Genomic DNA, 24,213 nt, shown 5'->3' with positions numbered 1-24,213 from the left:
GCCAGTCTGCCAGAAGCGATATGTCACTCGTTGTGTATCTTAAGAGATTCATCGTTACTCCTTCCATAGGTTAGTGGTATTCTATGAGTCAATACCTCTCGTGACGAAAAAGTGGCTATCTTAATAGTGCAATACTTCTTCCTCCGAGTTGCTCACACAGTTTACTACTTTTTGTGTAGTTTTTGTCTGCCAGAAACTATAATTCACTAGCTGTGTATCATAAAGAGTCATCGTTTCTGCTCCTAGGGGTTTTCGAGATTTCTTAATCCAAACCGCAAGTAACGAGGCAGTGGCTACCTTAAGAGAGTCATAGTTACTCGTCCCAATTGCTCACCCAGTCTGCCACTTTTCCTTACTGCGGCCAGTCTGCCAGAACCGATATGTCACTCGTTGTGTATCTTAAGAGATTCATCGTTACTCTTTCCATAGGTTACTGGTATTCTCTGATTCAATGCCTCTCGTGACGAAAAAGTGGCTATCTTAATAGTGCAATACTTCTTCCTCCCAGTTGCTCACACAGTTTACTACTTTTTTGTGTAGTTTTTGTCTGCCAGAAACTATAATTCACCAGTTTTGTATCATAAAAGAGTCATCGTTTCTCCTCCTAGGGGTTATTCGAGACCTCTTAATGCAAACCGCAAGTAACGAGGCATTGGCTACCTTAAGAGAGTCATAGTTACTCGTCCCAATTGCTCACCCAGTCTGCCACTTTTCCTTACTGCGGCCAGTCTGCCAGAAGCGATATGTCACTCGTTTTGTATCTTAAGAGATTCATCGTTACTCTTTCCATAGGTTACTGGTATTCTCTGATTCAATGCCTCTCGAGACGAAAAAGTGGCTATCTTAATAGTGCAATACTTCTTCCTCCCAGTTGCTCACACAGTTTACTACTTTTTTATGTAGTTTTTGTCTGCCAGAAACTATAATTCACTAGTTTTGTATCATAAAAGAGTCATCGTTTCTCCTCCTAGGGGTTATTCGAGACCTCTTAATGCAAACCGCAAGTAACGAGGCATTGGCTACCTTAAGAGAGTCATAGTTACTCGTCCCAATTGCTCACCCAGTCTGCCACTTTTCCTTACTGCGGCCAGTCTGCCAGAAGCGATATGTCACTCGTTGTGTATCTTAAGAGATTCATCGTTACTCTTTCCATAGGTTACTGGTATTCTCTGATTCAATGCCTCTCGTGACGAAAAAGTGGCTATCTTAATAGTGCAATACTTCTTCCTCCGAGTTGCTCACACAGTTTACTACTTTTTTGTGTAGTTTTTGTCTGCCAGAAACTATAATTCACTAGTTTTGTATCATAAAAGAGTCATCGTTTCTCCTCCTAGGGGTTATTCGAGACCTCTTAATGCAAACCGCAAGTAACGAGGCATTGGCTACCTTAAGAGAGTCATAGTTACTCGTCCCAATTGCTCACCCAGTCTGCCACTTTTCCTTACTGCGGCCAGTCTGCCAGAAGCGATATGTCACTCGTTGTGTATCTTAAGAGATTCATCGTTACTCTTTCCATAGGTTACTGGTATTCTCTGATTCAATGCCTCTCGTGACGAAAAAGTGGCTATCTTAATAGTGCAATACTTCTTCCTCCCAGTTGCTCACACAGTTTACTACTTTTTTGTGTAGTTTTTGTCTGCCAGAAACTATAATTCACTAGTTTTGTATCATAAAAGAGTCATCGTTTCTCCTCCTAGGGGTTATTCGAGACCTCTTAATGCAAACCGCAAGTAACGAGGCATTGGCTACCTTAAGAGAGTCATAGTTACTCGTCCCAATTGCTCACCCAGTCTGCCACTTTTCCTTACTGCGGCCAGTCTGCCAGAAGCGATATGTCACTCGTTGTGTATCGTAAGAGATTCATCGTTACTCTTTCCATAGGTTACTGGTATTCTCTGATTCAATGCCTCTCGTGACGAAAAAGTGGCTATCTTAATAGTGCAATACTTCTTCCTCCCAGTTGCTCACACAGTTTACTACTTTTTTGTGTAGTTTTTGTCTGCCAGAAACTATAATTCACTAGTTTTGTATCATAAAAGAGTCATCGTTTCCCCTCCTAGGGGTTATTCGAGACCTCTTAATGCAAACCGCAAGTAACGAGGCATTGGCTACCTTAAGAGAGTCATAGTTACTCGTCCCAATTGCTCACCCAGTCTGCCACTTTTCCTTACTGCGGCCAGTCTGCCAGAAGCGATATGTCACTCGTTGTGTATCTTAAGAGATTCATCGTTACTCTTTCCATAGGTTACTGGTATTCTCTGATTCAATGCCTCTCGTGACGAAAAAGTGGCTATCTTAATAGTGCAATACTTCTTCCTCCCAGTTGCTCACACAGTTTACTACTTTTTTGTGTAGTTTTTGTCTGCCAGAAACTATAATTCACTAGTTTTGTATCATAAAAGAGTCATCGTTTCTCCTCCTAGGGGTTATTCGAGACCTCTTAATGCAAACCGCAAGTAACGAGGCATTGGCTACCTTAAGAGAGTCATAGTTACTCGTCCCAATTGCTCACCCAGTCTGCCACTTTTCCTTACTGCGGCCAGTCTGCCAGAAGCGATATGTCACTCGTTGTGTATCTTAAGAGATTCATCGTTACTCTTTCCATAGGTTACTGGTATTCTCTGATTCAATGCCTCTCGTGACGAAAAAGTGGCTATCTTAATAGTGCAATACTTCTTCCTCCGAGTTGCTCACACAGTTTACTACTTTTTTGTGTAGTTTTTGTCTGCCAGAAACTATAATTCACTAGTTTTGTATCATAAAAGAGTCATCGTTTCTCCTCCTAGGGGTTATTCGAGACCTCTTAATGCAAACCGCAAGTAACGAGGCATTGGCTACCTTAAGAGAGTCATAGTTACTCGTCCCAATTGCTCACCCAGTCTGCCACTTTTCCTTACTGCGCCAGTCTGCCAGAAGCGATATGTCACTCGTTGTGTATCTTAAGAGATTCATCGTTACTCTTTCCATAGGTTACTGGTATTCTCTGATTCAATGCCTCTCGTGACGAAAAAGTGGCTATCTTAATAGTGCAATACTTCTTCCTCCCAGTTGCTCACACAGTTTACTACTTTTTTGTGTAGTTTTTGTCTGCCAGAAACTATAATTCACTAGTTTTGTATCATAAAAGAGTCATCGTTTCTCCTCCTAGGGGTTATTCGAGACCTCTTAATCCAAACCGCAAGTAACGAGGCATTGGCTACCTTAAGAGAGTCATAGTTACTCGTCCCAATTGCTCACCCAGTCTGCCACTTTTTCTTACTGCGGCCAGTCTGCCAGAATCGATATGTCACTCGTTGTGTATCTTAAGAGATTCATCGTTACTCCTTCCATAGGTTACTGGTATTCTCTGAGTCAATACCTCTCGCGACGAAAAAGTGGCTATCTTAATAGTGCAATACTTCTTCCTCCGAGTTGCTCACACAGTTTACTACTTTTTGTGTAGTTTTTGTCTGCCAGAAACTATAATTCACTTGCTGTGTATCATAAAAGAGTCATCGTTTCTCCTCCTAGGGGTTTTCGAGATTTCTTAATCCAAACCGCAAGTAACGAGGCATTGGCTACCTTAAGAGAGTCATAGTTACTCGTCCCAATTGCTCACCCAGTCTGCCACTTTTCCTTACTGCGGCCAGTCTGCCAGAAGCGATATGTCACTCGTTGTGTATCTTAAGAGATTCATCGTTACTCTTTCCATAGGTTACTGGTATTCTCTGATTCAATGCCTCTCGTGACGAAAAAGTGGCTATCTTAATAGTGCAATACTTCTTCCTCCCAGTTGCTCACACAGTTTACTACTTTTTTGTGTAGTTTTTGTCTGCCAGAAACTATAATTCACTAGTTTTGTATCATAAAAGAGTCATCGTTTCTCCTCCTAGGGGTTATTCGAGACCTCTTAATGCAAACCGCAAGTAACGAGGCATTGGCTACCTTAAGAGAGTCATAGTTACTCGTCCCAATTGCTCACCCAGTCTGCCACTTTTCCTTACTGCGGCCAGTCTGCCAGAAGCGATATGTCACTCGTTGTGTATCTTAAGAGATTCATCGTTACTCTTTCCATAGGTTACTGGTATTCTCTGATTCAATGCCTCTCGTGACGAAAAAGTGGCTATCTTAATAGTGCAATACTTCTTCCTCCCAGTTGCTCACACAGTTTACTACTTTTTTGTGTAGTTTTTGTCTGCCAGAAACTATAATTCACTAGTTTTGTATCATAAAAGAGTCATCGTTTCTCCTCCTAGGGGTTATTCGAGACCTCTTAATGCAAACCGCAAGTAACGAGGCATTGGCTACCTTAAGAGAGTCATAGTTACTCGTCCCAATTGCTCACCCAGTCTGCCACTTTTCCTTACTGCGGCCAGTCTGCCAGAAGCGATATGTCACTCGTTGTGTATCGTAAGAGATTCATCGTTACTCTTTCCATAGGTTACTGGTATTCTCTGATTCAATGCCTCTCGTGACGAAAAAGTGGCTATCTTAATAGTGCAATACTTCTTCCTCCCAGTTGCTCACACAGTTTACTACTTTTTTGTGTAGTTTTTGTCTGCCAGAAACTATAATTCACTAGTTTTGTATCATAAAAGAGTCATCGTTTCCCCTCCTAGGGGTTATTCGAGACCTCTTAATGCAAACCGCAAGTAACGAGGCATTGGCTACCTTAAGAGAGTCATAGTTACTCGTCCCAATTGCTCACCCAGTCTGCCACTTTTCCTTACTGCGGCCAGTCTGCCAGAAGCGATATGTCACTCGTTGTGTATCTTAAGAGATTCATCGTTATTCTTTCCATAGGTTACTGGTATTCTCTGATTCAATGCCTCTCGTGACGAAAAAGTGGCTATCTTAATAGTGCAATACTTCTTCCTCCCAGTTGCTCACACAGTTTACTACTTTTTTGTGTAGTTTTTGTCTGCCAGAAACTATAATTCACTAGTTTTGTATCATAAAAGAGTCATCGTTTCTCCTCCTAGGGGTTACTCGAGACCTCTTAATGCAAACCGCAAGTAACGAGGCATTGGCTACCTTAAGAGAGTCATAGTTACTCGTCCCAATTGCTCACCCAGTCTGCCACTTTTCCTTACTGCGACCAGTCTGCCAGAAGCGATATGTCACTCGTTGTGTATCTTAAGAGATTCATCGTTACTCCTTCCATAGGTTACTGGTATTCTCTGAGTCAATACCTCTCGCGACGAAAAAGTGGCTATCTTAATAGTGCAATACTTCTTCCTCCGAGTTGCTCACACAGTTTACTACTTTTTGTGTAGTTTTTGTCTGCCAGAAACTATAATTCACTAGCTGTGTATCATAAAAGAGTCATCGTTTCTCGTCCTAGGGGTTTTCGAGATTTCTTAATCCAAACCGCAAGTAACGAGGCATTGGCTACCTTAAGAGAGTCATAGTTACTCGTCCCAATTGCTCACCCAGTCTGCCACTTTTCCTTACTGCGGCCAGTCTGCCAGAAGCGATATGTCACTCGTTGTGTATCTTAAGAGATTCATCGTTACTCTTTCCATAGGTTACTGGTATTCTCTGATTCAATGCCTCTCGTGACGAAAAAGTGGCTATCTTAATAGTGCAATGCTTCTTCCTCCCAGTTGCTCACACAGTTTACTACTTTTTTGTGTAGTTTTTGTCTGCCAGAAACTATAATTCACTAGTTTTGTATCATAAAAGAGTCATCGTTTCTCCTCCTAGGGGTTATTCGAGACCTCTTAATGCAAACCGCAAGTAACGAGGCATTGGCTACCTTAAGAGAGTCATAGTTACTCGTCCCAATTGCTCACCCAGTCTGCCACTTTTCCTTACTGCGGCCAGTCTGCCAGAAGCGATATGTCACTCGTTGTGTATCTTAAGAGATTCATCGTTACTCTTTCCATAGGTTACTGGTATTCTCTGATTCAATGCCTCTCGTGACGAAAAAGTGGCTATCTTAATAGTGCAATACTTCTTCCTCCCAGTTGCTCACACAGTTTACTACTTTTTTGTGTAGTTTTTGTCTGCCAGAAACTATAATTCACTAGTTTTGTATCATAAAAGAGTCATCGTTTCTCCTCCTAGGGGTTATTCGAGACCTCTTAATGCAAACCGCAAGTAACGAGGCATTGGCTACCTTAAGAGAGTCATAGTTACTCGTCCCAATTGCTCACCCAGTCTGCCACTTTTCCTTACTGCGGCCAGTCTGCCAGAAGCGATATGTCACTCGTTGTGTATCTTAAGAGATTCATCGTTACTCTTTCCATAGGTTACTGGTATTCTCTGATTCAATGCCTCTCGTGACGAAAAAGTGGCTATCTTAATAGTGCAATACTTCTTCCTCCCAGTTGCTCACACAGTTTACTACTTTTTTGTGTAGGTTTTGTCTGCCAGAAACTATAATTCACTAGTTTTGTATCATAAAAGAGTCATCGTTTCTCCTCCTAGGGGTTATTCGAGACCTCTTAATGCAAACCGCAAGTAACGAGGCATTGGCTACCTTAAGAGAGTCATAGTTACTCGTCCCAATTGCTCACCCAGTCTGCCACTTTTCCTTACTGCGGCCAGTCTGCCAGAAGCGATATGTCACTCGTTGTGTAACTTAAGAGATTCATCGTTACTCTTTCCATAGGTTACTGGTATTCTCTGATTCAATGCCTCTCGTGACGAAAAAGTGGCTATCTTAATAGTGCAATACTTCTTCCTCCCAGTTGCTCACACAGTTTACTACTTTTTTGTGTAGTTTTTGTCTGCCAGAAACTATAATTCACTAGTTTTGTATCATAAAAGAGTCATCGTTTCTCCTCCTAGGGGTTATTCGAGACCTCTTAATCCAAACCGCAAGTAACAAGGCATTGGCTACCTTAAGAGAGTCATAGTTACTCGTCCCAATTGCTCACCCAGTCTGCCACTTTTCCTTACTGCGGCCAGTGTGCCAGAAGCGATATGTCACTCGTTGTGTATCTTAAGAGATTCATCGTTACTCTTTCCATAGGTTACTGGTATTCTCTGATTCAATGCCTCTCGTGACGAAAAAGTGGCTATCTTAATAGTGCAATACTTCTTCCTCCCAGTTGCTCACACAGTTTACTACTTTTTTGTGTAGTTTTTGTCTGCCAGAAACTATAATTCACTAGTTTTGTATCATAAAAGAGTCATCGTTTCTCCTCCTAGGGGTTATTCGAGACCTCTTAATGCAAACCGCAAGTAACGAGGCATTGGCTACCTTAAGAGAGTCATAGTTACTCGTCCCAATTGCTCACCCAGTCTGCCACTTTTCCTTACTGCGGCCAGTCTGCCAGAAGCGATATGTCACTCGTTGTGTATCTTAAGAGATTCATCGTTACTCTTTCCATAGGTTACTGGTATTCTCTGATTCAATGCCTCTCGTGACGAAAAAGTGGCTATCTTAATAGTGCAATACTTCTTCCTCCCAGTTGCTCACACAGTTTACTACTTTTTTGTGTAGTTTTTGTCTGCCAGAAACTATAATTCACTAGCTGTGTATCATAAAAGAGTCATCGTTTCTCCTCCTAGGGGTTATTCGAGACCTCTTAATGCAAACCGCAAGTAACAAGGCATTGGCTACCTTAAGAGAGTCATAGTTACTCGTCCCAATTGCTCACCCAGTCTGCCACTTTTCCTTACTGCGGCCAGTCTGCCAGAAGCGATATGTCACTCGTTGTGTATCTTAAGAGATTCATCGTTACTCTTTCCATAGGTTACTGGTATTCTCTGATTCAATGCCTCTCGTGACGAAAAAGTGGCTATCTTAATAGTGCAATACTTCTTCCTCCCAGTTGCTCACACAGTTTACTACTTTTTTGTTTAGTTTTTGTCTGCCAGAAACTATAATTCACTAGTTTTGTATCATAAAAGAGTCATCGTTTCTCCTCCTAGGGGTTATTCGAGACCTCTTAATGCAAACCGCAAGTAACGAGGCATTGGCTACCTTAAGAGAGTCATAGTTACTCGTCCCAATTGCTCACCCAGTCTGCCACTTTTCCTTACTGCGGCCAGTCTGCCAGAAGCGATATGTCACTCGTTGTGTATCTTAAGAGATTCATCGTTACTCTTTCCATAGGTTACTGGTATTCTCTGATTCAATGCCTCTCGTGACGAAAAAGTGGCTATCTTAATAGTGCAATACTTCTTCCTCCCAGTTGCTCACACAGTTTACTACTTTTTTGTGTAGTTTTTGTCTGCCAGAAACTATAATTCACTAGTTTTGTATCGTAAAAGAGTCATCGTTTCTCCTCCTAGGGGTTATTCGAGACCTCTTAATGCAAACCGCAAGTAACGAGGCATTGGCTACCTTAAGAGAGTCATAGTTACTCGTCCCAATTGCTCACCCAGTCTGCCACTTTTCCTTACTGCGGCCAGTCTGCCAGAAGCGATATGTCACTCGTTGTGTATCTTAAGAGATTCATCGTTACTCTTTCCATAGGTTACTGGTAATCTCTGATTCAATGCCTCTCGTGACGAAAAAGTGGCTATCTTAATAGTGCAATACTTCTTCCTCCCAGTTGCTCACACAGTTTACTACTTTTTTGTGTAGGATTTGTCTGCCAGAAACTATAATTCACTAGTTTTGTATCATAAAAGAGTCATCGTTTCTCCTCCTAGGGGTTATTCGAGACCTCTTAATCCAAACCGCAAGTAACGAGGCATTGGCTACCTTAAGAGAGTCATAGTTACTCGTCCCAATTGCTCACCCAGTCTGCCACTTTTCCTTACTGCGGCCAGTCTGCCAGAAGCGATATGTCACTCGTTGTGTATCTTAAGAGATTCATCGTTACTCTTTCCATAGGTTACTGGTATTCTCTGATTCAATGCCTCTCGTGACGAAAAAGTGGCTATCTTAATAGTGCAATACTTCTTCCTCCCAGTTGCTCACACAGTTTACTACTTTTTTGTGTAGTTTTTGTCTGCCAGAAACTATAATTCACTAGTTTTGTATCATAAAAGAGTCATCGTTTCTCCTCCTAGGGGTTATTCGAGACCTCTTAATGCAAACCGCAAGTAACGAGGCATTGGCTACCTTAAGAGAGTCATAGTTACTCGTCCCAATTGCTCACCCAGTCTGCCACTTTTCCTTACTGCGGCCAGTCTGCCAGAAGCGATATGTCACTCGTTGTGTATCTTAAGAGATTCATCGTTACTCTTTCCATAGGTTACTGGTATTCTCTGATTCAATGCCTCTCGTGACGAAAAAGTGGCTATCTTAATAGTGCAATACTTCTTCCTCCCAGTTGCTCACACAGTTTACTACTTTTTTGTGTAGTTTTTGTCTGCCAGAAACTATAATTCACTAGCTGTGTATCATAAAAGAGTCATCGTTTCTCCTCCTAGGGGTTATTCGAGACCTCTTAATGCAAACCGCAAGTAACAAGGCATTGGCTACCTTAAGAGAGTCATAGTTACTCGTCCCAATTGCTCACCCAGTCTGCCACTTTTCCTTACTGCGGCCAGTCTGCCAGAAGCGATATGTTACTCGTTGTGTATCTTAAGAGATTCATCGTTACTCTTTCCATAGGTTACTGGTATTCTCTGATTCAATGCCTCTCGTGACGAAAAAGTGGCTATCTTAATAGTGCAATACTTCTTCCTCCCAGTTGCTCACACAGTTTACTACTTTTTTGTGTAGTTTTTGTCTGCCAGAAACTATAATTCACTAGTTTTGTATCATAAAAGAGTCATCGTTTCTCCTCCTAGGGGTTATTCGAGACCTCTTAATGCAAACCGCAAGTAACGAGGCATTGGCTACCTTAAGAGAGTCATAGTTACTCGTCCCAATTGCTCACCCAGTCTGCCACTTTTCCTTACTGCGGCCAGTCTGCCAGAAGCGATATGTCACTCGTTGTGTATCGTAAGAGATTCATCGTTACTCTTTCCATAGGTTACTGGTATTCTCTGATTCAATGCCTCTCGTGACGAAAAAGTGGCTATCTTAATAGTGCAATACTTCTTCCTCCCAGTTGCTCACACAGTTTACTACTTTTTTGTGTAGTTTTTGTCTGCCAGAAACTATAATTCACTAGTTTTGTATCATAAAAGAGTCATCGTTTCTCCTCCTAGGGGTTATTCGAGACCTCTTAATGCAAACCGCAAGTAACGAGGCATTGGCTACCTTAAGAGAGTCATAGTTACTCGTCCCAATTGCTCACCCAGTCTGCCACTTTTCCTTACTGCGGCCAGTCTGCCAGAAGCGATATGTCACTCGTTGTGTATCTTAAGAGATTCATCGTTACTCTTTCCATAGGTTACTGGTATTCTCTGATTCAATGCCTCTCGTGACGAAAAAGTGGCTATCTTAATAGTGCAATACTTCTTCCTCCGAGTTGCTCACACAGTTTACTACTTTTTTGTGTAGTTTTTGTCTGCCAGAAACTATAATTCACTAGTTTTGTATCATAAAAGAGTCATCGTTTCTCCTCCTAGGGGTTATTCGAGACCTCTTAATGCAAACCGCAAGTAACGAGGCATTGGCTACCTTAAGAGAGTCATAGTTACTCGTCCCAATTGCTCACCCAGTCTGCCACTTTTCCTTACTGCGCCAGTCTGCCAGAAGCGATATGTCACTCGTTGTGTATCTTAAGAGATTCATCGTTACTCTTTCCATAGGTTACTGGTATTCTCTGATTCAATGCCTCTCGTGACGAAAAAGTGGCTATCTTAATAGTGCAATACTTCTTCCTCCCAGTTGCTCACACAGTTTACTACTTTTTTGTGTAGTTTTTGTCTGCCAGAAACTATAATTCACTAGTTTTGTATCATAAAAGAGTCATCGTTTCTCCTCCTAGGGGTTATTCGAGACCTCTTAATCCAAACCGCAAGTAACGAGGCATTGGCTACCTTAAGAGAGTCATAGTTACTCGTCCCAATTGCTCACCCAGTCTGCCACTTTTTCTTACTGCGGCCAGTCTGCCAGAATCGATATGTCACTCGTTGTGTATCTTAAGAGATTCATCGTTACTCCTTCCATAGGTTACTGGTATTCTCTGAGTCAATACCTCTCGCGACGAAAAAGTGGCTATCTTAATAGTGCAATACTTCTTCCTCCGAGTTGCTCACACAGTTTACTACTTTTTGTGTAGTTTTTGTCTGCCAGAAACTATAATTCACTTGCTGTGTATCATAAAAGAGTCATCGTTTCTCCTCCTAGGGGTTTTCGAGATTTCTTAATCCAAACCGCAAGTAACGAGGCATTGGCTACCTTAAGAGAGTCATAGTTACTCGTCCCAATTGCTCACCCAGTCTGCCACTTTTCCTTACTGCGGCCAGTCTGCCAGAAGCGATATGTCACTCGTTGTGTATCTTAAGAGATTCATCGTTACTCTTTCCATAGGTTACTGGTATTCTCTTATTCAATGCCTCTCGTGACGAAAAAGTGGCTATCTTAATAGTGCAATACTTCTTCCTCCCAGTTGCTCACACAGTTTACTACTTTTTTGTGTAGTTTTTGTCTGCCAGAAACTATAATTCACTAGTTTTGTATCATAAAAGAGTCATCGTTTCTCCTCCTAGGGGTTATTCGAGACCTCTTAATGCAAACCGCAAGTAACGAGGCATTGGCTACCTTAAGAGAGTCATAGTTACTCGTCCCAATTGCTCACCCAGTCTGCCACTTTTCCTTACTGCGGCCAGTCTGCCAGAAGCGATATGTCACTCGTTGTGTATCTTAAGAGATTCATCGTTACTCTTTCCATAGGTTACTGGTATTCTCTGATTCAATGCCTCTCGTGACGAAAAAGTGGCTATCTTAATAGTGCAATACTTCTTCCTCCCAGTTGCTCACACAGTTTACTACTTTTTTGTGTAGTTTTTGTCTGCCAGAAACTATAATTCACTAGTTTTGTATCATAAAAGAGTCATCGTTTCTCCTCCTAGGGGTTATTCGAGACCTCTTAATGCAAACCGCAAGTAACGAGGCATTGGCTACCTTAAGAGAGTCATAGTTACTCGTCCCAATTGCTCACCCAGTCTGCCACTTTTCCTTACTGCGGCCAGTCTGCCAGAAGCGATATGTCACTCGTTGTGTATCGTAAGAGATTCATCGTTACTCTTTCCATAGGTTACTGGTATTCTCTGATTCAATGCCTCTCGTGACGAAAAAGTGGCTATCTTAATAGTGCAATACTTCTTCCTCCCAGTTGCTCACACAGTTTACTACTTTTTTGTGTAGTTTTTGTCTGCCAGAAACTATAATTCACTAGTTTTGTATCATAAAAGAGTCATCGTTTCCCCTCCTAGGGGTTATTCGAGACCTCTTAATGCAAACCGCAAGTAACGAGGCATTGGCTACCTTAAGAGAGTCATAGTTACTCGTCCCAATTGCTCACCCAGTCTGCCACTTTTCCTTACTGCGGCCAGTCTGCCAGAAGCGATATGTCACTCGTTGTGTATCTTAAGAGATTCATCGTTACTCTTTCCATAGGTTACTGGTATTCTCTGATTCAATGCCTCTCGTGACGAAAAAGTGGCTATCTTAATAGTGCAATACTTCTTCCTCCCAGTTGCTCACACAGTTTACTACTTTTTTGTGTAGTTTTTGTCTGCCAGAAACTATAATTCACTAGTTTTGTATCATAAAAGAGTCATCGTTTCTCCTCCTAGGGGTTATTCGAGACCTCTTAATGCAAACCGCAAGTAACGAGGCATTGGCTACCTTAAGAGAGTCATAGTTACTCGTCCCAATTGCTCACCCAGTCTGCCACTTTTCCTTACTGCGGCCAGTCTGCCAGAAGCGATATGTCACTCGTTGTGTATCTTAAGAGATTCATCGTTACTCTTTCCATAGGTTACTGGTATTCTCTGATTCAATGCCTCTCGTGACGAAAAAGTGGCTATCTTAATAGTGCAATACTTCTTCCTCCCAGTTGCTCACACAGTTTACTACTTTTTTGTGTAGTTTTTGTCTGCCAGAAACTATAATTCACTAGCTGTGTATCATAAAAGAGTCATCGTTTCTCCTCCTAGGGGTTATTCGAGACCTCTTAATGCAAACCGCAAGTAACAAGGCATTGGCTACCTTAAGAGAGTCATAGTTACTCGTCCCAATTGCTCACCCAGTCTGCCACTTTTCCTTACTGCGGCCAGTCTGCCAGAAGCGATATGTTACTCGTTGTGTATCTTAAGAGATTCATCGTTACTCTTTCCATAGGTTACTGGTATTCTCTGATTCAATGCCTCTCGTGACGAAAAAGTGGCTATCTTAATAGTGCAATACTTCTTCCTCCCAGTTGCTCACACAGTTTACTACTTTTTTGTGTAGTTTTTGTCTGCCAGAAACTATAATTCACTAGTTTTGTATCATAAAAGAGTCATCGTTTCTCCTCCTAGGGGTTATTCGAGACCTCTTAATGCAAACCGCAAGTAACGAGGCATTGGCTACCTTAAGAGAGTCATAGTTACTCGTCCCAATTGCTCACCCAGTCTGCCACTTTTCCTTACTGCGGCCAGTCTGCCAGAAGCGATATGTCACTCGTTGTGTATCGTAAGAGATTCATCGTTACTCTTTCCATAGGTTACTGGTATTCTCTGATTCAATGCCTCTCGTGACGAAAAAGTGGCTATCTTAATAGTGCAATACTTCTTCCTCCCAGTTGCTCACACAGTTTACTACTTTTTTGTGTAGTTTTTGTCTGCCAGAAACTATAATTCACTAGTTTTGTATCGTAAAAGAGTCATCGTTTCTCCTCCTAGGGGTTATTCGAGACCTCTTAATGCAAACCGCAAGTAACGAGGCATTGGCTACCTTAAGAGAGTCATAGTTACTCGTCCCAATTGCTCATCCAGTCTGCCACTTTTCCTTACTGCGGCCAGTCTGCCAGAAGCGATATGTCACTCGTTGTGTATCTTAAGAGATTCATCGTTACTCTTTCCATAGGTTACTGGTATTCTCTGATTCAATGCCTCTCGTGACGAAAAAGTGGCTATCTTAATAGTGCAATACTTCTTCCTCCGAGTTGCTCACACAGTTTACTACTTTTTTGTGTAGTTTTTGTCTGCCAGAAACTATAATTCACTAGTTTTGTATCATAAAAGAGTCATCGTTTCTCCTCCTAGGGGTTATTCGAGACCTCTTAATGCAAACCGCAAGTAACGAGGCATTGGCTACCTTAAGAGAGTCATAGTTACTCGTCCCAATTGCTCACCCAGTCTGCCACTTTTCCTTACTGCGCCAGTCTGCCAGAAGCGATATGTCACTCGTTGTGTATCTTAAGAGATTCATCGTTACTCTTTCCATAGGTTACTGGTATTCTCTGATTCAATGCCTCTCGTGACGAAAAAGTGGCTATCTTAATAGTGCAATACTTCTTCCTCCCAGTTGCTCACACAGTTTACTACTTTTTTGTGTAGTTTTTGTCTGCCAGAAACTATAATTCACTAGTTTTGTATCATAAAAGAGTCATCGTTTCTCCTCCTAGGGGTTATTCGAGACCTCTTAATCCAAACCGCAAGTAACGAGGCATTGGCTACCTTAAGAGAGTCATAGTTACTCGTCCCAATTGCTCACCCAGTCTGCCACTTTTTCTTACTGCGGCCAGTCTGCCAGAATCGATATGTCACTCGTTGTGTATCTTAAGAGATTCATCGTTACTCCTTCCATAGGTTACTGGTATTCTCTGAGTCAATACCTCTCGCGACGAAAAAGTGGCTATCTTAATAGTGCAATACTTCTTCCTCCGAGTTGCTCACACAGTTTACTACTTTTTGTGTAGTTTTTGTCTGCCAGAAACTATAATTCACTTGCTGTGTATCATAAAAGAGTCATCGTTTCTCCTCCTAGGGGTTTTCGAGATTTCTTAATCCAAACCGCAAGTAACGAGGCATTGGCTACCTTAAGAGAGTCATAGTTACTCGTCCCAATTGCTCACCCAGTCTGCCACTTTTCCTTACTGCGGCCAGTCTGCCAGAAGCGATATGTCACTCGTTGTGTATCTTAAGAGATTCATCGTTACTCTTTCCATAGGTTACTGGTATTCTCTGATTCAATGCCTCTCGTGACGAAAAAGTGGCTATCTTAATAGTGCAATACTTCTTCCTCCCAGTTGCTCACACAGTTTACTACTTTTTTGTGTAGTTTTTGTCTGCCAGAAACTATAATTCACTAGTTTTGTATCATAAAAGAGTCATCGTTTCTCCTCCTAGGGGTTATTCGAGACCTCTTAATGCAAACCGCAAGTAACGAGGCATTGGCTACCTTAAGAGAGTCATAGTTACTCGTCCCAATTGCTCACCCAGTCTGCCACTTTTCCTTACTGCGGCCAGTCTGCCAGAAGCGATATGTCACTCGTTGTGTATCTTAAGAGATTCATCGTTACTCTTTCCATAGGTTACTGGTATTCTCTGATTCAATGCCTCTCGTGACGAAAAAGTGGCTATCTTAATAGTGCAATACTTCTTCCTCCCAGTTGCTCACACAGTTTACTACTTTTTTGTGTAGTTTTTGTCTGCCAGAAACTATAATTCACTAGTTTTGTATCATAAAAGAGTCATCGTTTCTCCTCCTAGGGGTTATTCGAGACCTCTTAATGCAAACCGCAAGTAACGAGGCATTGGCTACCTTAAGAGAGTCATAGTTACTCGTCCCAATTGCTCACCCAGTCTGCCACTTTTCCTTACTGCGGCCAGTCTGCCAGAAGCGATATGTCACTCGTTGTGTATCGTAAGAGATTCATCGTTACTCTTTCCATAGGTTACTGGTATTCTCTGATTCAATGCCTCTCGTGACGAAAAAGTGGCTATCTTAATAGTGCAATACTTCTTCCTCCCAGTTGCTCACACAGTTTACTACTTTTTTGTGTAGTTTTTGTCTGCCAGAAACTATAATTCACTAGTTTTGTATCATAAAAGAGTCATCGTTTCCCCTCCTAGGGGTTATTCGAGACCTCTTAATGCAAACCGCAAGTAACGAGGCATTGGCTACCTTAAGAGAGTCATAGTTACTCGTCCCAATTGCTCACCCAGTCTGCCACTTTTCCTTACTGCGGCCAGTCTGCCAGAAGCGATATGTCACTCGTTGTGTATCTTAAGAGATTCATCGTTATTCTTTCCATAGGTTACTGGTATTCTCTGATTCAATGCCTCTCGTGACGAAAAAGTGGCTATCTTAATAGTGCAATACTTCTTCCTCCCAGTTGCTCACACAGTTTACTACTTTTTTGTGTAGTTTTTGTCTGCCAGAAACTATAATTCACTAGTTTTGTATCATAAAAGAGTCATCGTTTCTCCTCCTAGGGGTTACTCGAGACCTCTTAATGCAAACCGCAAGTAACGAGGCATTGGCTACCTTAAGAGAGTCATAGTTACTCGTCCCAATTGCTCACCCAGTCTGCCACTTTTCCTTACTGCGACCAGTCTGCCAGAAGCGATATGTCACTCGTTGTGTATCTTAAGAGATTCATCGTTACTCCTTCCATAGGTTACTGGTATTCTCTGAGTCAATACCTCTCGCGACGAAAAAGTGGCTATCTTAATAGTGCAATACTTCTTCCTCCGAGTTGCTCACACAGTTTACTACTTTTTGTGTAGTTTTTGTCTGCCAGAAACTATAATTCACTAGCTGTGTATCATAAAAGAGTCATCGTTTCTCGTCCTAGGGGTTTTCGAGATTTCTTAATCCAAACCGCAAGTAACGAGGCATTGGCTACCTTAAGAGAGTCATAGTTACTCGTCCCAATTGCTCACCCAGTCTGCCACTTTTCCTTACTGCGGCCAGTCTGCCAGAAGCGATATGTCACTCGTTGTGTATCTTAAGAGATTCATCGTTACTCTTTCCATAGGTTACTGGTATTCTCTGATTCAATGCCTCTCGTGACGAAAAAGTGGCTATCTTAATAGTGCAATGCTTCTTCCTCCCAGTTGCTCACACAGTTTACTACTTTTTTGTGTAGTTTTTGTCTGCCAGAAACTATAATTCACTAGTTTTGTATCATAAAAGAGTCATCGTTTCTCCTCCTAGGGGTTATTCGAGACCTCTTAATGCAAACCGCAAGTAACGAGGCATTGGCTACCTTAAGAGAGTCATAGTTACTCGTCCCAATTGCTCACCCAGTCTGCCACTTTTCCTTACTGCGGCCAGTCTGCCAGAAGCGATATGTCACTCGTTGTGTATCTTAAGAGATTCATCGTTACTCTTTCCATAGGTTACTGGTATTCTCTGATTCAATGCCTCTCGTGACGAAAAAGTGGCTATCTTAATAGTGCAATACTTCTTCCTCCCAGTTGCTCACACAGTTTACTACTTTTTTGTGTAGTTTTTGTCTGCCAGAAACTATAATTCACTAGTTGTGTATCATAAAAGAGTCATCGTTTCTCCTCCTAGGGATTATTCGAGACCTCTTAATGCAAACCGCAAGTAACGAGGCATTGGCTACCTTAAGAGAGTCATAGTTACTCGTCCCAATTGCTCACCCAGTCTGCCACTTTTCCTTACTGCGACCAGTCTGCCAGAAGCGATATGTCACTCGTTGTGTATCGTAAGAGATTCATCGTTACTCTTTCCATAGGTTACTGGTATTCTCTGATTCAATGCCTCTCGTGACGAAAAAGTGGCTATCTTAATAGTGCAATACTTCTTCCTCCCAGTTGCTCACACAGTTTACTACTTTTTTGTGTAGTTTTTGTCTGCCAGAAACTATAATTCACTAGTTTTGTATCATAAAAGAGTCATCGTTTCCCCTCCTAGGGGTTATTCGAGACCTCTTAATGCAAACCGCAAGTAACGAGGCATTGGCTACCTTAAGAGAGTCATAGTTACTCGTCCCAATTGCTCACCCAGTCTGCCACTTTTCCTTACTGCGGCTAGTCTGCCAGAAGCGATATGTCACTCGTTGTGTATCTTAAGAGATTCATCGTTACTCTTTCCATAGGTTACTGGTATTCTCTGATTCAATGCCTCTCGTGACGAAAAAGTGGCTATCTTAATAGTGCAATACTTCTTCCTCCCAGTTGCTCACACAGTTTACTACTTTTTTGTGTAGTTTTTGTCTGCCAGAAACTATAATTCACTAGTTTTGTATCATAAAAGAGTCATCGTTTCTCCTCCTAGGGGTTATTCGAGACCTCTTAATCCAAACCGCAAGTAACGAGGCATTGGCTACCTTAAGAGAGTCATAGTTACTCGTCCCAATTGCTCACCCAGTCTGCCACTTTTTCTTACTGCGACCAGTCTGCCAGAAGCGATATGTCACTCGTTGTGTATCTTAAGAGATTCATCGTTACTCCTTCCATAGGTTACTGGTATTCTCTGAGTCAATACCTCTCGTGACGAAAAAGTGGCTATCTTAATAGTGCAATACTTCTTCCTCCGAGTTGCTCACAAAGTTTACTACTTTTTGTGTAGTTTTTGTGTGCCAGAAACTATAATTCACTAGCTGTGTATCATAAAAGAGTCATCGTTTCTCCTCCTAGGCGTTTTCGAGATTTCTTAATCCAAACCGCAAGTAACGAGGCATTGGCTACCTTAAGAGAGTCATAGTTACTCGTCCCAATTGCTCACCCAGTCTGCCACTTTTCCTTACTGCGGCCAGTCTGCCAGAAGCGATATGTCACTCGTTGTGTATCTTAAGAGATTCATCGTTACTCTTTCCATAGGTTACTGGTATTCTCTGATTCAATGCCTCTCGTGACGAAAAAGTGGCTATCTTAATAGTGCAATACTTCTTCCTCCCAGTTGCTCACACAGTTTACTACTTTTTTGTCTAGTTTTTGTCTGCCAGAAACTATAATTCACTAGTTTTGTATCATAAAAGAGTCATCGTTTCTCCTCCTAGGGGTTATTCGAGACCTCTTAATGCAAACCGCAAGTAACGAGGCATTGGCTACCTTAAGAGAGTCATAGTTACTCGTCCCAATTGCTCACCCAGTCTGCCACTTTTCCTTACTGCGGCCAGTCTGCCAGAAGCGATATGTCACTCGTTGTGTATCTTAAGAGATTCATCGTTACTCTTTCCATAGGTTACTGGTATTCTCTGATTCAATGCCTCTCGTGACGAAAAAGTGGCTATCTTAATAGTGCAATACTTCTTCCTCCCAGTTGCTCACACAGTTTACTACTTTTTTGTGTAGTTTTTGTCTGCCAGAAACTATAATTCACTAGTTTTGTATCATAAAAGAGTCATCGTTTCTCCTCCTAGGGGTTATTCGAGACCTCTTAATGCAAACCGCAAGTAACGAGGCATTGGCTACCTTAAGAGAGTCATAGTTACTCGTCCCAATTGCTCACCCAGTCTGCCACTTTTCCTTACTGCGGCCAGTCTGCCAGAAGCGATATGTCACTCGTTGTGTAACTTAAGAGATTCATCGTTACTCTTTCCATAGGTTACTGGTATTCTCTGATTCAATGCCTCTCGTGACGAAAAAGTGGCTATCTTAATAGTGCAATACTTCTTCCTCCCAGTTGCTCACACAGTTTACTACTTTTTTGTGTAGTTTTTGTCTGCCAGAAACTATAATTCACTAGTTTTGTATCATAAAAGAGTCATCGTTTCTCCTCCTAGGGGTTATTCGAGACCTCTTAATCCAAACCGCAAGTAACAAGGCATTGGCTACCTTAAGAGAGTCATAGTTACTCGTCCCAATTGCTCACCCAGTCTGCCACTTTTCCTTACTGCGGCCAGTGTGCCAGAAGCGATATGTCACTCGTTGTGTATCTTAAGAGATTCATCGTTACTCTTTCCATAGGTTACTGGTATTCTCTGATTCAATGCCTCTCGTGACGAAAAAGTGGCTATCTTAATAGTGCAATACTTCTTCCTCCCAGTTGCTCACACAGTTTACTACTTTTTTGTGTAGTTTTTGTCTGCCAGAAACTATAATTCACTAGTTTTGTATCATAAAAGAGTCATCGTTTCTCCTCCTAGGGGTTATTCGAGACCTCTTAATGCAAACCGCAAGTAACGAGGCATTGGCTACCTTAAGAGAGTCATAGTTACTCGTCCCAATTGCTCACCCAGTCTGCCACTTTTCCTTACTGCGGCCAGTCTGCCAGAAGCGATATGTCACTCGTTGTGTATCTTAAGAGATTCATCGTTACTCTTTCCATAGGTTACTGGTATTCTCTGATTCAATGCCTCTCGTGACGAAAAAGTGGCTATCTTAATAGTGCAATACTTCTTCCTCCCAGTTGCTCACACAGTTTACTACTTTTTTGTGTAGTTTTTGTCTGCCAGAAACTATAATTCACTAGCTGTGTATCATAAAAGAGTCATCGTTTCTCCTCCTAGGGGTTATTCGAGACCTCTTAATGCAAACCGCAAGTAACAAGGCATTGGCTACCTTAAGAGAGTCATAGTTACTCGTCCCAATTGCTCACCCAGTCTGCCACTTTTCCTTACTGCGGCCAGTCTGCCAGAAGCGATATGTCACTCGTTGTGTATCTTAAGAGATTCATCGTTACTCTTTCCATAGGTTACTGGTATTCTCTGATTCAATGCCTCTCGTGACGAAAAAGTGGCTATCTTAATAGTGCAATACTTCTTCCTCCCAGTTGCTCACACAGTTTACTACTTTTTTGTTTAGTTTTTGTCTGCCAGAAACTATAATTCACTAGTTTTGTATCATAAAAGAGTCATCGTTTCTCCTCCTAGGGGTTATTCGAGACCTCTTAATGCAAACCGCAAGTAACGAGGCATTGGCTACCTTAAGAGAGTCATAGTTACTCGTCCCAATTGCTCACCCAGTCTGCCACTTTTCCTTACTGCGGCCAGTCTGCCAGAAGCGATATGTCACTCGTTGTGTATCTTAAGAGATTCATCGTTACTCTTTCCATAGGTTACTGGTATTCTCTGATTCAATGCCTCTCGTGACGAAAAAGTGGCTATCTTAATAGTGCAATACTTCTTCCTCCCAGTTGCTCACACAGTTTACTACTTTTTTGTGTAGTTTTTGTCTGCCAGAAACTATAATTCACTAGTTTTGTATCGTAAAAGAGTCATCGTTTCTCCTCCTAGGGGTTATTCGAGACCTCTTAATGCAAACCGCAAGTAACGAGGCATTGGCTACCTTAAGAGAGTCATAGTTACTCGTCCCAATTGCTCACCCAGTCTGCCACTTTTCCTTACTGCGGCCAGTCTGCCAGAAGCGATATGTCACTCGTTGTGTATCTTAAGAGATTCATCGTTACTCTTTCCATAGGTTACTGGTAATCTCTGATTCAATGCCTCTCGTGACGAAAAAGTGGCTATCTTAATAGTGCAATACTTCTTCCTCCCAGTTGCTCACACAGTTTACTACTTTTTTGTGTAGGATTTGTCTGCCAGAAACTATAATTCACTAGTTTTGTATCATAAAAGAGTCATCGTTTCTCCTCCTAGGGGTTATTCGAGACCTCTTAATCCAAACCGCAAGTAACGAGGCATTGGCTACCTTAAGAGAGTCATAGTTACTCGTCCCAATTGCTCACCCAGTCTGCCACTTTTCCTTACTGCGGCCAGTCTGCCAGAAGCGATATGTCACTCGTTGTGTATCTTAAGAGATTCATCGTTACTCTTTCCATAGGTTACTGGTATTCTCTGATTCAATGCCTCTCGTGACGAAAAAGTGGCTATCTTAATAGTGCAATACTTCTTCCTCCCAGTTGCTCACACAGTTTACTACTTTTTTGTGTAGTTTTTGTCTGCCAGAAACTATAATTCACTAGTTTTGTATCATAAAAGAGTCATCGTTTCTCCTCCTAGGGGTTATTCGAGACCTCTTAATGCAAACCGCAAGTAACGAGGCATTGGCTACCTTAAGAGAGTCATAGTTACTCGTCCCAATTGCTCACCCAGTCTGCCACTTTTCCTTACTGCGGCCAGTCTGCCAGAAGCGATATGTCACTCGTTGTGTATCTTAAGAGATTCATCGTTACTCTTTCCATAGGTTACTGGTATTCTCTGATTCAATGCCTCTCGTGACGAAAAAGTGGCTATCTTAATAGTGCAATACTTCTTCCTCCCAGTTGCTCACACAGTTTACTACTTTTTTGTGTAGTTTTTGTCTGCCAGAAACTATAATTCACTAGCTGTGTATCATAAAAGAGTCATCGTTTCTCCTCCTAGGGGTTATTCGAGACCTCTTAATGCAAACCGCAAGTAACAAGGCATTGGCTACCTTAAGAGAGTCATAGTTACTCGTCCCAATTGCTCACCCAGTCTGCCACTTTTCCTTACTGCGGCCAGTCTGCCAGAAGCGATATGTCACTCGTTGTGTATCTTAAGAGATTCATCGTTACTCTTTCCATAGGTTACTGGTATTCTCTGATTCAATGCCTCTCGTGACGAAAAAGTGGCTATCTTAATAGTGCAATACTTCTTCCTCCCAGTTGCTCACACAGTTTACTACTTTTTTGTTTAGTTTTTGTCTGCCAGAAACTATAATTCACTAGTTTTGTATCATAAAAGAGTCATCGTTTCTCCTCCTAGGGGTTATTCGAGACCTCTTAATGCAAACCGCAAGTAACGAGGCATTGGCTACCTTAAGAGAGTCATAGTTACTCGTCCCAATTGCTCACCCAGTCTGCCACTTTTCCTCACTGCGGCCAGTCTGCCAGAAGCGATATGTCACTCGTTGTGTTTCTTAAGAGATTCATCGTTACTCTTTCCATAGGTTACTGGTATTCTCTGATTCAATGCCTCTCGTGACGAAAAAGTGGCTATCTTAATAGTGCAATACTTCTTCCTCCCAGTTGCTCACACAGTTTACTACTTTTTTGTGTAGTTTTTGTCTGCCAGAAACTATAATTCACTAGTTTTGTATCGTAAAAGAGTCATCGTTTCTCCTCCTAGGGGTTATTCGAGACCTCTTAATGCAAACCGCAAGTAACGAGGCATTGGCTACCTTAAGAGAGTCATAGTTACTCGTCCCAATTGCTCACCCAGTCTGCCACTTTTCCTTACTGCGGCCAGTCTGCCAGAAGCGATATGTCACTCGTTGTGTATCTTAAGAGATTCATCGTTACTCTTTCCATAGGTTACTGGTATTCTCTGATTCAATGCCTCTCGTGACGAAAAAGTGGCTATCTTAATAGTGCAATACTTCTTCCTCCCAGTTGCTCACACAGTTTACTACTTTTTTGTGTAGTTTTTGTCTGCCAGAAACTATAATTCACTAGCTGTGTATCATAAAAGAGTCATCGTTTCTCCTCCTAGGGGTTATTCGAGACCTCTTAATGCAAACCGCAAGTAACAAGGCATTGGCTACCTTAAGAGAGTCATAGTTACTCGTCCCAATTGCTCACCCAGTCTGCCACTTTTCCTTACTGCGGCCAGTCTGCCAGAAGCGATATGTCACTCGTTGTGTATCTTAAGAGATTCATCGTTACTCTTTCCATAGGTTACTGGTATTCTCTGATTCAATGCCTCTCGTGACGAAAAAGTGGCTATCTTAATAGTGCAATACTTCTTCCTCCCAGTTGCTCACACAGTTTACTACTTTTTTGTTTAGTTTTTGTCTGCCAGAAACTATAATTCACTAGTTTTGTATCATAAAAGAGTCATCGTTTCTCCTCCTAGGGGTTATTCGAGACCTCTTAATGCAAACCGCAAGTAACGAGGCATTGGCTACCTTAAGAGAGTCATAGTTACTCGTCCCAATTGCTCACCCAGTCTGCCACTTTTCCTCACTGCGGCCAGTCTGCCAGAAGCGATATGTCACTCGTTGTGTTTCTTAAGAGATTCATCGTTACTCTTTCCATAGGTTACTGGTATTCTCTGATTCAATGCCTCTCGTGACGAAAAAGTGGCTATCTTAATAGTGCAATACTTCTTCCTCCCAGTTGCTCACACAGTTTACTACTTTTTTGTGTAGTTTTTGTCTGCCAGAAACTATAATTCACTAGTTTTGTATCGTAAAAGAGTCATCGTTTCTCCTCCTAGGGGTTATTCGAGACCTCTTAATGCAAACCGCAAGTAACGAGGCATTGGCTACCTTAAGAGAGTCATAGTTACTCGTCCCAATTGCTCACCCAGTCTGCCACTTTTCCTTACTGCGGCCAGTCTGCCAGAAGCGATATGTCACTCGTTGTGTATCTTAAGAGATTCATCGTTACTCTTTCCATAGGTTACTGGTAATCTCTGATTCAATGCCTCTCGTGACGAAAAAGTGGCTATCTTAATAGTGCAATACTTCTTCCTCCCAGTTGCTCACACAGTTTACTACTTTTTTGTGTAGGATTTGTCTGCCAGAAACTATAATTCACTAGTTTTGTATCATAAAAGAGTCATCGTTTCTCCTCCTAGGGGTTATTCGAGACCTCTTAATCCA

Source organism: Schistocerca gregaria, chromosome 1, assembly GCF_023897955.1.
Source record: "Schistocerca gregaria isolate iqSchGreg1 chromosome 1, iqSchGreg1.2, whole genome shotgun sequence".
NCBI classification, from domain to species: Eukaryota; Metazoa; Arthropoda; class Insecta; order Orthoptera; family Acrididae; genus Schistocerca; species Schistocerca gregaria.
This window is presented reverse-complemented; position numbering follows the sequence as displayed.